The sequence below is a fragment of the Mastigoproctus giganteus genome, chromosome 5 (assembly GCF_048544385.1).
Source record: "Mastigoproctus giganteus isolate SK-2022 chromosome 5, ASM4854438v1, whole genome shotgun sequence".
NCBI classification, from domain to species: Eukaryota; Metazoa; Arthropoda; class Arachnida; order Uropygi; family Thelyphonidae; genus Mastigoproctus; species Mastigoproctus giganteus.
In genome coordinates this window covers 4,806,064-4,821,439 of record NC_143579.1, presented here as the reverse complement: position 1 = coordinate 4,821,439, position 15,376 = coordinate 4,806,064, and the positions used below count along the sequence as shown (strand labels likewise).

General features: G+C 40.4%; 1 long non-coding RNA gene across 2 annotated transcripts in view; it reads left to right on the top strand.

The window, feature by feature from the left end:
- Positions 1-6,567, top strand: part of LOC150085138 (uncharacterized) — a 38,073-nt gene extending 31,506 nt beyond the window's left edge. The window contains exons 1-2 of one of the 2 annotated variants that reach the window (XR_016546917.1): positions 2,521-2,887; positions 6,217-6,567. This is a non-coding gene — a long non-coding RNA (uncharacterized LOC150085138). Of the gene's footprint in view, positions 1-2,520; positions 2,888-6,216 lie in introns of those variants that run through there. The other variant, XR_016546918.1, reaches the window with a different exon arrangement.
- The last annotated feature ends 8,809 nt before the right edge of the window (positions 6,568-15,376 follow it).

Sequence of the window (15,376 nt, the reverse complement as noted above, 5' to 3'; positions counted from 1 at the left end):
CATGTTTCTAGTTCGCTGCAGAGACAGTGTAATTCTTCGATTATGCCCATGGCATTTAATTTGGCCTTGAAAGGCCCGTGGCCGGTGAGTAGAAAAGTAGCGTTTAGATCCGGGTAGAGCCCTGCGGGAGCTATGGTATACAGCTTGGTTACTTGGGAAATATTTTTTTTTTGTCATCGCTCCTTTTTCCACGTCTGTTCATCTTCTCTGCCAAATTTGTACGAGGTGGTCCACTATTTTTTGTTTCTCGTTTTTCCTGTTATTGGTGATGTCAATGGTAAGATCGTTGTAGGTGGTTTGGATTCCTTTGGCTAGGAGATACGAGTTCGCAGCGGGTTACCTCTAAATCCAAGGGTAGAGTCCCCAGGGACCTGTAGGGCACTCGTACTTGTTACATGCTCTTGTTATTGTTAATAATATGTTGCGTTGGATCGTGTCTAGTATCCTTTTATTCACTGTTGTTCCTGCTTTCTTGTACCATATGGGAGATCCATATGTTATTATTGGGATGAATATGGCTTTATAATACAGGGACAGGGTTCTCCTGTTTAGCCCCCAGTCCCTGCGTGTAACTCTGGCAACGAGCCCTGTGTATTTCCGCAGTTTTTCTTTTAGATAGATTAGGTGTGGTTTAAATGATAAGTTCTGATCGATGATCAGTCCCAGATATTTAATTTGCGTTGACAGTTTGATTGTTTGTCCTGCCAGCTTGATTTGTGGTGGTCTTCTAAGGTTTAACCTCCCTCTGAGTAGTACTGAGTCCATCTTCGTTGGCGAGATTGTTAAGGTGTGTAGTTTTGCCCAGTCCTACAAGGTTTCAAGGGTTTTGCTTGCAAGCGTTTCAAGGTTCTGTTTGGAATCCGCCGTGACCGTCAGGACGAGGTCCTCGGCGAAGGCCTGGGCCTCCACCTCGCCCAGATCCATGGTGAGGAACTCATCAAACACCTGGTTCCACAGGAGCGGCCCCAGGACCGATCCCTGAGGGCAGCGCCTGCGAACCGGCCGGCCAGGTGAACTTCTTGTAAGGCGTTATTACTTCGACGTTTCTGTCCGAGAGATAAGTTTTGATGCTCCTGTACAAAGTACAAAGTGTATTGCTTGGTGTTCTCGCTGCCCTGAGCCTTCCAAGGACGCTCGGCCACCAGAGAGTGTCGAACGACCCGACAAAGTCGACGGCTATGACCAGGAAATATTTCTTGGTACACTGCATCGCTTTGGTGATTAGGCCTTAGATGGCATCTATGGTCGAAGATCCTGATTTGAAGCCGTATCGCTTGGTGAATTCAGGTTTACCTCATTATAGTGGTTGTGGATCCTTTTATGTAATAATCTTTCATAAAGTTTGCTGAGTGTCGACAACAAGGCTATGGGTCTGTATGAATTGGGATTTTCCTGGTGTCTGTTTGGATTTTTGAGGATCAGTTTTAGATTGGCCGTCCTCCAGCTGGTGGGGAACTGGCCCTCTTTGATACAGGTGTTGTACAGTCGGAGCAGGAGGTCCTGCATAACCTCCGCTGCTTTCTTGACCATTTCCGTCTCGATGAGATCGGGGCCAGGGCACGTTTTGTTCTTGGTTTGTGATACCGCTTCTTGTAGTTCGTTAGCTGTGAAAGGGGGCTCTAGTTGTTGGGTCTCATATTCTTCGTTTGCTTGGCAGATGGCTTTCTGGTCCTCTGTTAGTAGGTCTTGGATTAGATTGCTGAGTATGTTCTTTATTGAGTCCTGCCATGTTGCAGTGAGTGTTCCTTGCGCCGTCTTTGTTGCGGTCATCACTTCGGCTCTGGGGAGTTTGTTTGTGGTGATTTTATACACCATTCCCCAGGGTTCAGTATTTCCCATTACTTGGACAAGTAGTTCCCAGGATGTTTTGGGAGATAAAGGGATTTGGCAGCAGTAGCGACAACAGGTTGTTTTCGAAAGAAAATTATTTTAATTTGCGACGTTAAGAGGCGAGTGTAATGCGCGAAGAGCAGCCTGCGCGTATTTACCTGCCCGTTGCCATGGAAACAAGTGAGAAGCGCAAAAATAAAGGCGCTCCAGGAGAACAAAAAGACGTGTGCCCGTTTGTCGATGATTTCCAGAATCCTATAATTGAAATCGTTACGGTGCGCGATCCCGACAATTAACCCGGTCTAAATTTAGCGTTCTCAAGGATGCTGAAATATGTCAAGTATGAGCAAAGAGACTTCATCTGGCAGGGGATGTTGCTCTTCCCGATGTGACAGAGGGTTTCGCATTGTTCTTTCTCCATGGCTCGGTAAGGTGAGTGTGTCCCCGCCACCAGAGTTGTCTCTCTTCTCTCCTCGCGGCATCCCTTGGCACGGCCGACCCCGTGACACCTATTTTTGGACAAGCTCGAGCATCGCAAGTATGCGGGTTCCGGGAAGAAGTTTTTCTTGCACTCTTCACAACTCATTAACCCCGCTGATCCGAGGTAGACAGCGGCAGAGAGTGTGTGCCTCCTCGCATCTTCCGAAGACCTCCGCTGAAGTCTCGATTTCGTCAGGCAAAGTGGCAAGCCGGCACGACGATGTGTCTGCGGAAATATGCAGATTGCAATCCCCGACTCTGCACCTCGGGCGTTCGCTCGGAGCATCAAAGCCTCGCGGCGGTAGTGTGTCTGTTTTGGTGACGAAAGCAGCCGCTGGTCCCTCGGGGTGGATATCGTCTGTCAGATTAGAGGGGACGCTTTTGCACGAACAATTTTGGACATGTCGGAGCGACAGCACATGCACAACTTCCACCTCCCTGGCGTCGATAGATTCTACGCCGCACATCCCGGATGTCCTCTCAAAATGCGCGGTATGTCCGCAAACCCCTCGAAGAAAATCGCCGCAAGGCAACCCCCTTTTCATCTGATTACACCGCGTCCAATACTTGTGTGCTGGTGAGTTCATTTTAATTGTTCCCACAAATAACCAAATGAGAATAAGTGGAGGCAGAGTCATCCTGTTAAAATAATTCCTAGACATTGTTTTTCATTCCCACCCTTGGCTTCCAGTTAACAAAATCCAATTTATCAGTGACGTAAGAACTGATGCGGTGGCAGATGGGTAGTGGTGATGTCATTTGCACGTAGAATTCACAAACGAAACATCTGAATTATCATCAAAAAACAATCTTGGATACTTATTCAATCGAGACTGGATACGTATTCAATCAATATCCAACCCTCTTGAAAGTTCACATTGTTGAACCGCAAATTACTGTAAAAGATGGAATAAAAAAAAAGAAAAAAAAAAACTTTACAGAAATGATTCGCCACCTGTGGATTGCGAAATGTTTGTTCCTTATAAAAACAGAGAGCAAATATAAATAAATCTTTATTTGTCCTACCAAATGTATAAAATCTAGGTGTACATTGGTAAGTGACAAATTCCCTTCACAGCAGAAAATGCCAGGGGATTACCATAAAATGAAAAATAAAAGACTGTCAAAAATAAACAAGAAATGTAAAATATACACGAAAAGATGAAATATAAACTGCATTACTCATCACTACATTTCTGTCCAGAGTCCTGGCAATTGTAATACAAAAGTTCATCTTAACATCACATCCACTGAATCAACTTTTGCGAGATATACACTATTCAATTGCGTACACACAGTTCTTGACAGAAATGCACACAACTACTAGACAACAGCAGCCTCAGCGAACCACACTGCGATTTGTTTCCTATATTTTTATGAGCCTTTTTCTAGAAATTGGGTCCTTGGCCTGACCCAATTTCTAGCTTTTCTCCCCTCCCCCCACTATTTTTTTATAGGACCTAGCCACTCAAATCTCAGGAAATTAGGTGGCAGGACCTGCCAGAGTAAATAGTAAATGTCTAAAATACTAGTGTACCTGGTCTGCCTCCACGAGGTGTAGTGTGGGCAACGGTGGGTCCCATTTGGGACCCAACGGCTAAATGATCAGATGAACAACCGTACAAAACATTACACACCACAATATCCATACACTTTTAAACCACTGGCCTCTACAGTGTTCTGTATCACCCCACAATGTATACTACGCGGAAATGGAGGAAACCCCTGGTGCCGTTAGACCCTAAACACACTATACACTATGATGCTGGCTCTTCGTCCCATTGGAGAATTACCCGGAGATCAGCATTTAAAGAATTGGTAGAGGATATTCGAGAAGTCCAAGCTGTTTAACTAGGGCAAGGTTTCTCAAACTGGAAGATGGAATGCAATGTGCTATCATCAGCAGAACTATGGATGGGATTTCTGGTCATTAATACATAGAGTTCCTGTTCGTACGCTGTGTGGAACTTTAACGAGTTTTTTTTCCGCCATCGCTATTGAGAACCAAAAAAAATTGTACTAACTACTTTCTCAATAATATGCTCACGCTTTGCTACCACTGGGATATTCCTGGAAAGCGCGACTCGTGCAATTGGCATCTCTCAAAAAGCGAGGACCTGGCTTAACTTCAGAATGTCTGAAAATCGGATGACGTCTATTGCCTCGCCCTTTTGGACAATTTTGTGTGCTTTAGGTTTTGTGTAATGCGTATTTTATTTATTTATTTTTTTTTATTAATCCTCTCTATCTAGAAGTACCGGGGTTATATTGTCAAAAATTAAATTAAACCTCTAGTTAATTTTTAGACAAACTAACTAGATGTTTAACTGTCGTGGAAAAACAACATCATTAAAAAGTCTTAACCACCATAACCATACCTCTTCTGAACTTCTTTGTTGACACAGCACTCTGGCAACAGAGGTTTTTTTAGACATTTTTCACACCCCACACTCGCATTCTGATCAGAATACGGTGTAGCGAGATTTGCCACTCTATGCAATCGACTTCCACACTTTCGTGTACCAATTTCATCGTTCGTTGAAACATGCAAGGCGAGACTGCTGATTGCAGTTGGCGATGTTTGGCTTATGTGCCGCCGCTCTCCCAATGAAAACCGAGACTGTGGTGCATCCGTACTAGTGTGTGTTCGTACAGGTCACAATTCCTGTTGAGCTTTAATACTCCTGGTTTATGTTCTTCAGGGATGTCTGAAGAAGCTGTCGTACTATCTTTCTGAGTACTACCCGCGGAATGCGCTTCCGTGGTCTTTTGTACGTTGGTGGACGGTGATAGTACCTCACACTTCCATTTCATATCATTACCGATGGTCAACTTCAGATGATATGAGCCGTAGTAATTATGCAATTCAACTAAGCCAGCAATGTTACATGCGGCAATAACACCCTCTTCGAAGCAATCTGCTGGGCTTCACGTGTCATGACGAGAATAACTAACTGCATATCGATCTGAGATATTTGATTATTTGGGAAGCTCCAGTGGGCTATGCAAACAAGGGTGTAAGGATACGTTGTTAAAGGGATGAGCATAATATTCTTTCTATCTGCTGTTTGTGAAGGATTTGCAGAATTTCTACAATGTCTTATTGGTATGGTCTTGGTTATACGAAGGACAGTTTACAGATCCTACTGATGCGTATCATAATACCGACACCTTGGCATTAGAACGACTTAAAATTCTCCCTGAACTGAAAGAAATTTAAGTCATATAGGAAGATCGATAACGCTATATTTTCGGGCAGATCATTTTAGAAAACCTGGACATTTATCTTTAACTTTAATTACATTTATGGAACTTGGTCTTCGACTGAAAGAGTATTATGTTCAACACAATGAAGTATTTCCCTAAAGGCGATAATCAATGTAGGTGCATTATGAGATCCGATTAAGTTGTATGATAGCATGAAAAAAAAAATAAAAACAAACTTTAAACTGTTAAGACGATAAACAGAACAAATAAATTTTAAAATCTCAGCAATTTATCTATTTTAAGTTGAGGTATTCTCAGACGTTTTTAAGGAAGACTGAAGTAATTCTGATTTGAATTTATCGTTAGATTTAGGGTTGTTTGTTGTATTTTCCATAGTCCAGAAAAATTTTTCAAAATGAACATAATATTGGTGGGAGAATTTCCACATGAAACTTGATGTTTGTTGTTTATCTGATTTTTAATTCATCACAATGCGTTTTCAGCATCCTGGTTGGTCTATTTCATAACCGGGATGCTGAATATAAGTAACTTTTTCAAGATTAGTGTTTTTTGAATGTCAATAAAAATTTATTGCTCATAAAAAATGGACATCTGGATTTAAAAAGCTGCGTAAAAGCTAATAATTAGTTTCTTTTAGTAATAATGATATCTTAAAATTCTCCTAAATTTTATTTGCAGGACCTAGAAGAAAGAACCGATTATCATAAGATTCCGGATATGCCAACCACCTGCATCACATCAGATATAAATAAGGTCAGAGAAGACAGAACCTCGCTATCGCTTTCACCAAAAGTTGGACTTTCAGTCTTCACACGGAAAAGTATCACCTGATTAGCAAGCAGATGGATCACTGAAACGACTTTGGAAAATCCACATTTTGTGGTCAAACTATTTAAAACTGTGACTCTCTCTAAACTTGGATCTGCCTGTCTCATCTAGAAGTCGCTGTGTGACAGGGACCGAATCAGATTTACGAGAGTCATCCAATTATTTCAACCAGTTAACCGAAAGTGGTGCAGCTAATTCAACCCGTGCTCTTATTTGGTATACCTATTATGGACATTTTTCTGAAATAAAATAAAACATGTTTGGTAGTGTTTATAATTAAGAAGTAAAAATTACAAGATGATCACTTTCTTTGAAAACCGGTTGTTAAAAAGTAAACGCTTTCATCTATATTAACACTGATTCATAATCAGAATTATTTGTAATCAGCAAATACACAAGAGAGCTGTGCAAGCTGTGTGCTCACTCATGCACCCTTTTAAACTCATCATGACTCCCTGTGATGAGTTTAAAAGGATATTTATAAAATTTAATTTGATATCAAAATTCCGGCCTGTAAGGTTATTGACGAATGCATTTGGTAATTTCTATGGACACGAGGGAGCGCTCCATTTTGCCGCAATATATGTATTTAATCTTAGTTATTGTAGATGACCCCGACACAGCCATAAAGGCTAGGAATTCTCATCGTAAGTGCCTACAATTTCTTTATACAGTTTTTCTCTGTTTTGAATATTTCCTCAGCATTCTCATCACGACCTATTAGCCTACCACTTATTGGAACATCCTGCACAATTTCAAAATCTTTATACTAGGCCAATGAGTGCTTTAGTAGAACATGCACAAAAGCCTTTATCTATAAGAAGGCTTTAACGCATTCCACACATAACAACTATTTTTTAAATAACATTTTTCAACTGTTAGAGTCATTTCAGAGAAATTAAATAGTGGCCACAGTATTCATTGGTTATATCATCTGGATACCTCTAATTATAAACGAATTACGTATTATTATTATTTTTTTTTTTTTTCATTTCATGGATTGGTGCATAATATCAACCTGAAAAGTATAAATTATTTGAAAATTTTAACTTATTTACACTGTTTTTTATTTATTTAGAAATTTTAACCCACAGAAAAATTATTTTATACTCACCCCATATATTGGTTTAATGATGAGAACGATAAGAAGAAATTAATACAGCAATACGTTGTGTAAGATTAAAAGGATGGAACAAATTGTTCAATGAGCAGAAGGAGAAGCAATAGAGCTAAATTATAACAAATATCACGAATTGGTCTAAATTATAACAAATATCACGATGTCATAATGCTTGCCAAAATCTGTTTTGCGAAATAGAAAAATTGCAATTCTGAAATTTTCGAACCTCTAAGCAGTATATGCCTGTATACATGTATTCTTCAGATATGGATAGTCTTCAGATTGGTTTAAGGTCAGAAGTGGGGTCCCCCAAGGATCGGTTCTTGGGCCATCTTTGTTTCTGCATTTCATAAAAGATATCGACGATGAGATAGAAGGCCATTGGTGTAAAATAGCAGAAGACGTAAAGATTGGTAGACTAGTTAATGATCAGTACCAAAGAACACACTCCTTCAGGATTATTTTAACAGGCTGCAAGAATGGTCAAAAAAGTAGCAGCTATGTTTTAAAGAAGGAAAATAAAAGGTCTTAGACTTGGGGAAAAGCAACCCCAAAACAAATTACACACTTGGCGGAGTTGAATTAAAAACAATAGAAAAAAAAATGGATTTAGGAGTTACAATACGAGCAGATATGACGTTTTTTCTACACAGTGTAAAACGGGCAGCCAGGAAAGCCCATGGTATCCTATCGATGATTTATCGAACGTTATCCTGTAGAGATAGGGAGTTCATAATCCCACTGTATAAGGCAATTGCAAGACCACATTTGGAATACTATGTTCAAATACGAAGAAAGACTTCGATTATGTGGGTTACAGTGCTTGACAGTCAGGCACCTTGAAGAGAGACCTGATTGACGCTTATAAGGCTCTGAGAGAGGTCATAATAATAAAATGAAGGAAGGCGGACTTTTCACTGCTTTAGGAATTCCAGAACTTGTTGGCATAATTTACAGGAGAAGAGCTTTAGACTGCAGGAAGTTTTCTTTTAGCCAGCAAGTTGCCTTCTCAGATAGTTGAGGATGACAGTTCGAATAAATTCATTGTATCAACTGGCTTGATACAATGCTATGTAATTACGGATTAGTATAGCCAATAAAATTTATTTATCAAATAAACTACAGTGGGACTTGTATTCAGTTGTATGGTCCTGCGCTATAGTACAGTGGTATCGTCACCGTCATTCCCCACACCGTTTTTTGGAAAAGGCCCGGGTTCGAATTCTGTCGATGATGCAAGGAACTTGAACGGGCTTTTTTCACTCCGTGGCAGAGTTAAGCGGTCTCAGGCGTAGATAGAAAGGTTTTCCCCCAGAAACTGCGGGCGGAACTTGTTTGCCTGCTTTTTTCGTTCAGCAAAAAATCTGCCCGTTTCTTTCCTTCCAGAAAAACAGGCAAATAGACCAGAGAACACGCAATTTACAGACACAATACATATGTGGGTATATGTATTAACTCACCGGGTGATCCTAATGTAATTGTTTGTTTGTTTTTTAACAACAACGAATACACTAATCACTCCACCGAACAACGCTTCACTATGCACGAGTTCTGTGTAGAAAATCACATTGAAAAATTGCAGTGGCCAGCATGGAGATCCAGCCTCAACCTAACTGAACATATTAAAAAAAAAAAAAACCTATTATATTAGGGTCATCCAGTAATTTCTTACATATACCAATGTGTATTGTGTCTCTAAATTGCGTGTGTTCTCTGGTCGATTTGCCTGTTTTGCTGGACGAAAAAAACCCCACTTTCTGAAGGGAAAAACCTTTCTATCTACACCTGTGCCCGACTAACTCAGCTACGGAGTGAAAAAAAAAAGCCCATTAAAGTTCTCGCGCCGTGGACCGGATTCGAATCAGGGCCTTTTCCACCCGGTGTGGGAAGAACGGTGACGATAACACTGTGCTACCCGGACAGACCATATTTGGATAAATCGATATACAGAAATAGCGCAAGGCCAAGACAAGGTCCAATTAAATAACGCGAGGAATTTTTATGAGCATATCTTCACAACGTGGCTGAGTTAATCCGTAAGTAAAGGTAGCATGGTTTTGTCTCGGAGAAACAGGCAAATTATCACAGAACACACGCAATTTAAAAAAATAAATAATAATAATACTGTAATAATAATTTTAAAAAGGTTCCAATCGCTTCAAGACGCGAACTTTTACGGGCGGCTTTTTCCACTCGTGGCCAAGTTAGTCTTAGGTGACGATTCAGAATTTTTTTTTCATCCAGTAAAAACAGACGAAACGTCCATAGAAAACACGCCATTTACATTCTACAGACCGACATCTCGTAGCCTTAATTGCTTTAATAAAAACAAACAATAACAATCATCTTGGAGGCTTCGAGAACTAAGAGGAGTTGCACACGAAATCCAATGCAGAGTGAAAAAAACTGAAAAAATGACTGCACTGGGAGCATAACTGCCGACTCCAGAGCACAGTCATTCTAGTGTCTGCAAACCATCGATAACTCGACAGTTCGGAGAATCACAGCAAGCAACAAAATGCAATGGCTTCCCATTTTACCACTTGACATGGGCGTTCAGAGATTTACATCAACATAATCCGAATTTTATCAATCCGAATGAGTTAATTGAATGGCAATATTAGAGTAGAGGATCAGTCGTGTTCCGGGTGCTTAGGGTATGCAGCGCAATGCTATCCTTAGACAAAGCAGTGCTTCTGGATATTAACGAATACTACTGAGTTCACTTGTTCCTTTTCCAGCTGGACACTGCTCTATGGAAAATGAAAAATTGCTCCACGCACTACTCTTACTTAACGAATGTTATGCGCGAGTGGTGTGTGAGTAACCACTGTTTACAGAATCAGTTTCGTAATGCAGGTGTTTTGAAAGAAGTGTAACGACCTTTCCAGATGAGACGTACTACCTGCCAAGGTTTCGATGTCCAAAAGGATCGCTGTTTCCACGAATCTAAGATGATTGTGAACGTACACTTTTTGGCAATGTAGTGTATAAATGCAAATATAATAGAGCATGCAATCCAAGGGTGTTGCAACCGCTCAGAAATGTCCACACATGTTCTCCCCCCCACCGAGCCATCTTATTTGTGCTCTGAATTTGATAGTATAAAACAGAGCTACAATTGAGGTAAATACGTACCATACTCTACGCACCATATTCAAGTAAATTTCTCTTATTCTTCTACAAACACTGTGCTCTGAATGAACGAGATAGTGGAGCAAGGATTTACAAAAACTGAAGACATTTCAAATTACCTGCATTTCCTTATTCTGACCAAATTTGCTGTGTTCAAGCGAAAAGTGCGTTTGTATGTCCTCCTGCTGACCTGGAAGGTTGAACAAGCGATGCTCGCCGTGCCAGAGATACACAATTTTCTCAGAAATCAGAAACCCGAGAGATCGCTGCGTCTCCGCTATAAAATGTCGTTCCACCCTCCCTTTTAAGCAGCTGAGGGTCTTGTGTAAACTTCCTCCGAAGGGTCACTTCTGTCATGTTCTACTGGCACGGCTCTGAATCTTCGGTTAATTACTGCGATGTAACTTCACCGCTGGAGAGCGCCGTGTGTGGCGGTAACGATCCAGGCTGAAACTCCCGACAAGGGAAGCTAATGAGAAGCGGCGGTCACCCGTACCCTGGGTGCTTGTAAGCGTGTGCTGTCGCCACACAGGGTTTATGTCACCGTCCTGCTAACCGAAATCGAAAAGGGCAATTCTGCGCTGTCTGTCCGTGGCAGCGATGCGCTGCATCAACACCATTCCCACGGGCTTCTGATGACCTTTCGTGGGTTATGAACACCAAACAGGTAGTCACCGGACAGATCTGTTGGCATCACCAAGCAAAATCTCTCTCTCTCTCTCTCTCTCTCTCTCTCCTCCCCCCCTCCCCCCCCGAACTAGAATACATTATTAAGTGTTTCATATCTTTTTCAACTGACGTCCCATAATTCGAAATCATAAAACAAATTTTTGAACTGTCTTAAGAGGAATATTCTTCATGGAGGAATGTTTCAAGTTGCTTGAGTGATAAAAGTAGACGATTTCTGCGTCCCACTCTCCTCTCCAAACATGCTCCATAACATTTTAAGTCTGGTGATTGTGCAAGCATGGGAGATGCCTAGCTTCAGTCTCATGCTCCTCAAATCAAAATTGGACATATTTAGCTGTGTGTGTGTGTGTATTGAAGCATTATCATCTTTAGAAATGGCATCGTTGGTGAAAAAAAAAAAAATTTTGCACTATGGGATAAACTTGATCACTCAGAATATCAAGTGAAAGTACTTCATTAATTCAAGGTGATGATAGGACCTAAAGAATACCAAGATATTTGCTGCCCAAACCATCGTTGATCCTCCTCCTCCTCCATGTTTGACGGTTGGCATGAGACAGTCAGGATGATGCGCTTCTTTTGGCAATTACCAAAAGTAAACTTTCCCTGATGTTGGAAAAAGTGTGAATAATGATTCTTCTGAAGTTATGACATGTTTCCAATCATCGTGTCCAGTTTTTGTGCTCCTTACACCACTGCATCCTCCTTCTAGCATTATCATCAGTAAACGAGGGGCTTGGCAATAGTGGCTCTGCCATAAATTTCAGCTTAATCAAGTTCTCGGCGAATAATTTTGCTAGAAACTGGATTTTTGAGGCTTATGTTTTCGGGCTACCATCCTTTTTAGTGTCCAGCGGTCTCTTTCAGTCAGCTTCGATTTTCTGCCACAATTTTTTCTGCGTTCACCAAGTATGGAAAAACAAAATCTTATTCTATGAGATTTTGTTTTTCCATACTTGGTGAACGCAGTCATAAATTTTGATACAATTGTTCTGGATACATTAAACAAAACAGTTTTGGTCAACAATGCCCCTGCTAAACGTGCATCAACAATTTGACCTCTTAGAATTCAAACAGGTCGGGCATTTTCATCATGTACCTTGTCATGACCCAAATAAACATCAGCTTTTATCGTTTTTCCTTTATCGTAATTCCTGCAAGAAACCAAAAAAATAATCATGATTGCATGTTCATAAATATGTCATACAGCCAATTACAATATCTACTACTTTCATAAGAGGTGTTTCCATTATTTTGTCCACCTTCTGTACATTCTAAACCTGTCTGAAGTCAAAAGAACAACACCACAGAAAAGCCAAATTTATATCCATAAAATAAACGTAATTTTCCTTTTCCCATGGGCTATTCCATGGATTTGTTGAACAGCTACACCTTTGTGCGTGGGCAATATTTTCCAAGGTTATATGATTTGAGAGTAACAAAGCTGGTTTTAAAAAAGAACTGCTGGAGAACAAAAGATTCAAAAATGCTTGTTAGATTGAGTTTAAAATACCATTTACTTTACACATATTAAACAAATTAATCTGCAGGTAGTTTCGTGCACACATACTAAAATACTTTCACGGGACTGCTGACATCTCACGGGACACGGAGCAAAAAGAGCAAACTCTCCAGTTTCGGTTTGAGTGACACCTCTCTCTGCCACTGTGGACAGCCAGAGACGTTGGAGCACCTCATGCACCACTGCCAACTATACGAAGACCTTTGCTGCCTCTTAATAACCAGAATACATTTCTCGCCAATAAACCAAGAACAATATCTCTTGGAGATCGAAGACAATTATAAAGCCTTAACGCAGTTTGCGCAGGATCTTTTTACTAGAAGGACATACCCACAACCTTAGCAGGAATTTTCCTACAAACCTATCACTCGTCATCCAGAATAAAGATCCTTAGATGCCTCAACCAAACAAAAACCTAAGATCTACAATCTGAAGAACAACTAATCGTTAACTTAACCAGGAACTGACTACTGGCTTAAACTGGAACCATTATATGGACTTGACCACTCACACGGGCGGGACAACATGTCCCAGGAATGGCATAGGAAGACCCGTCAAAGGCATTGCGCAGTTTGCTGCCGAAACGTCATTAGGCGATCGGAACCGGGTACCCTCACTCAGTTCACTTTCCATCCCTTCCCTTGGCAGGGGGATGGTTACTCTGTACCCCCTGCCACCCCCTATCTTCGCCTGGTAGGGCATGGGTCTGCTCCACCGACCTTTGGGGGTTATCTTCACTATTGACCCCATATTTTTGTCTTTCACCCCCCCCCGTCTTCAGTCTCCCTTCCCTCTCTAGCTATCTCGCGACTAGCCTTTGACCCTTGTCAAAACTACACAAGCCCCACACTCAAAAAAAAAATAATAATAAATAAATAAAAAATATATATATATATATATAAAATTCTACCCTGCATAACTTATATCTCTTTCTGCCTGACCCAATTTCTAGCATTTCCCCCACTCCTTTTTTTATAGGTCTTAGCCACTGAAATCTCAGGAGATTAAGTGGCAGGCCCTGCCACCTAATTTTATTTAGCATATGTATTTTATTCAGTTTGCTTGTTTCGCTGGATGAAAATCAAATAACGGCCAATAGTCCATAAAAATTTCTTCCCTCTTAAATTCGTATTAAAATATTATGGGCAGAAATTTGTTTCTTACGTCATCCCTTCTCTATTGTTTCCTATAAACAATCATGTTATCTCCAAAGCATGACGTTTAAATCAAGTTAAGCACAGTTTCAGGAATTGTATTCTGTTTTTGCTCATTATCTGTGTGACCATTTATTCTCCCTGTCTTGATCATCGAGGCTTTTGAATTCCCAGCTAACACGCACTCAGATTTGTAAACGCCAGGAGCATTGATCTTCGGAGGATAATTGTAAGACCACATTTGGAATACTGTGTTCAACATGGTTTCCAAAGAATCCTAAAAGCTAACCTAAAGTTTTAAAAACTAGATTGTATGTTTTAAATACATTAAAAGAATAAATTTATACAGATGTTACGCAATTATCAAGTTCTCTGTGAAAATTTTTGATAAGTTTACTAATGTAGAATGTGTTCTCTCGTTTAATTTTCTACAAAGCGTCCCAGCATATGAATTTTGTGTAGGTAATTTATTTTTTTAATTGTAATTTATTTATTTAATAAATAAATAATAAATTATTTATTTAATAAATAAATAATAATACTCTAAATCAAAGGAATTTGTAGAGGTTGGTTTTTGGAGATAAGGATCAGATGATGAAGGCATATAATGGTATTGAATAAAGGTAAAAATCGGTTAACCATGTGCAAATCGGTTAATCATCCCAAAGTCATGTATTCCTGCGAGTTCTTGACACACTATCCTTAGCATTGCATCGGTCTTTCCTCTGGTAAGATGCTAATGAAATGTGAGCCCTCATGACACATTACATAGTTACTCGTGAGCTGGACAGCGAACAATTTCAACACAGTTCATTTGGGTTTTAGCAAAGAATTTGACTCGATCCCTAATGACAAGTTACTGTATAAGCTTGAACAGATTGGGTTATGGTAAGATTCTAAGGTGGGTTGCTGGGTGGCTTCAGGACAGAAGGCAGAGGGTTGCGATTAATGGGTATTCTTCAGATTGGTGTAAGATCAGGAGTGGGGTCCCTCAAAGATCGGTTCTTGGACCACTGTTGTTTTTTATTTTCATTAATGACATCGACGAAGAGATAGCAGGTGTGATGTCAACATTTGCAGATGAGGTAAAGATTGACAGAGTCGTTAACGATCAGTGCCAAGCAGCGCTCCTTCAGGATGACTGGACCAGACTTCAAAGATGGTCAGAGAAGTGGCAGCGATGTTTTAATGCTGCTAAATGCAAGGTCTTAACACCTGGGGAACGGCAACCCACAAATAAATTATACATTTGATGGGTTGACTTAAAAACAGTAGAGGAGGAAATGGATCTGGGAGTTACAATAAGGGCAGATATGAAGTTTTCAGAACCGCATAAACAGGCAATCAGAAAAGTACATGGTGTCCTATCGATGATTTATCGAACGTTAT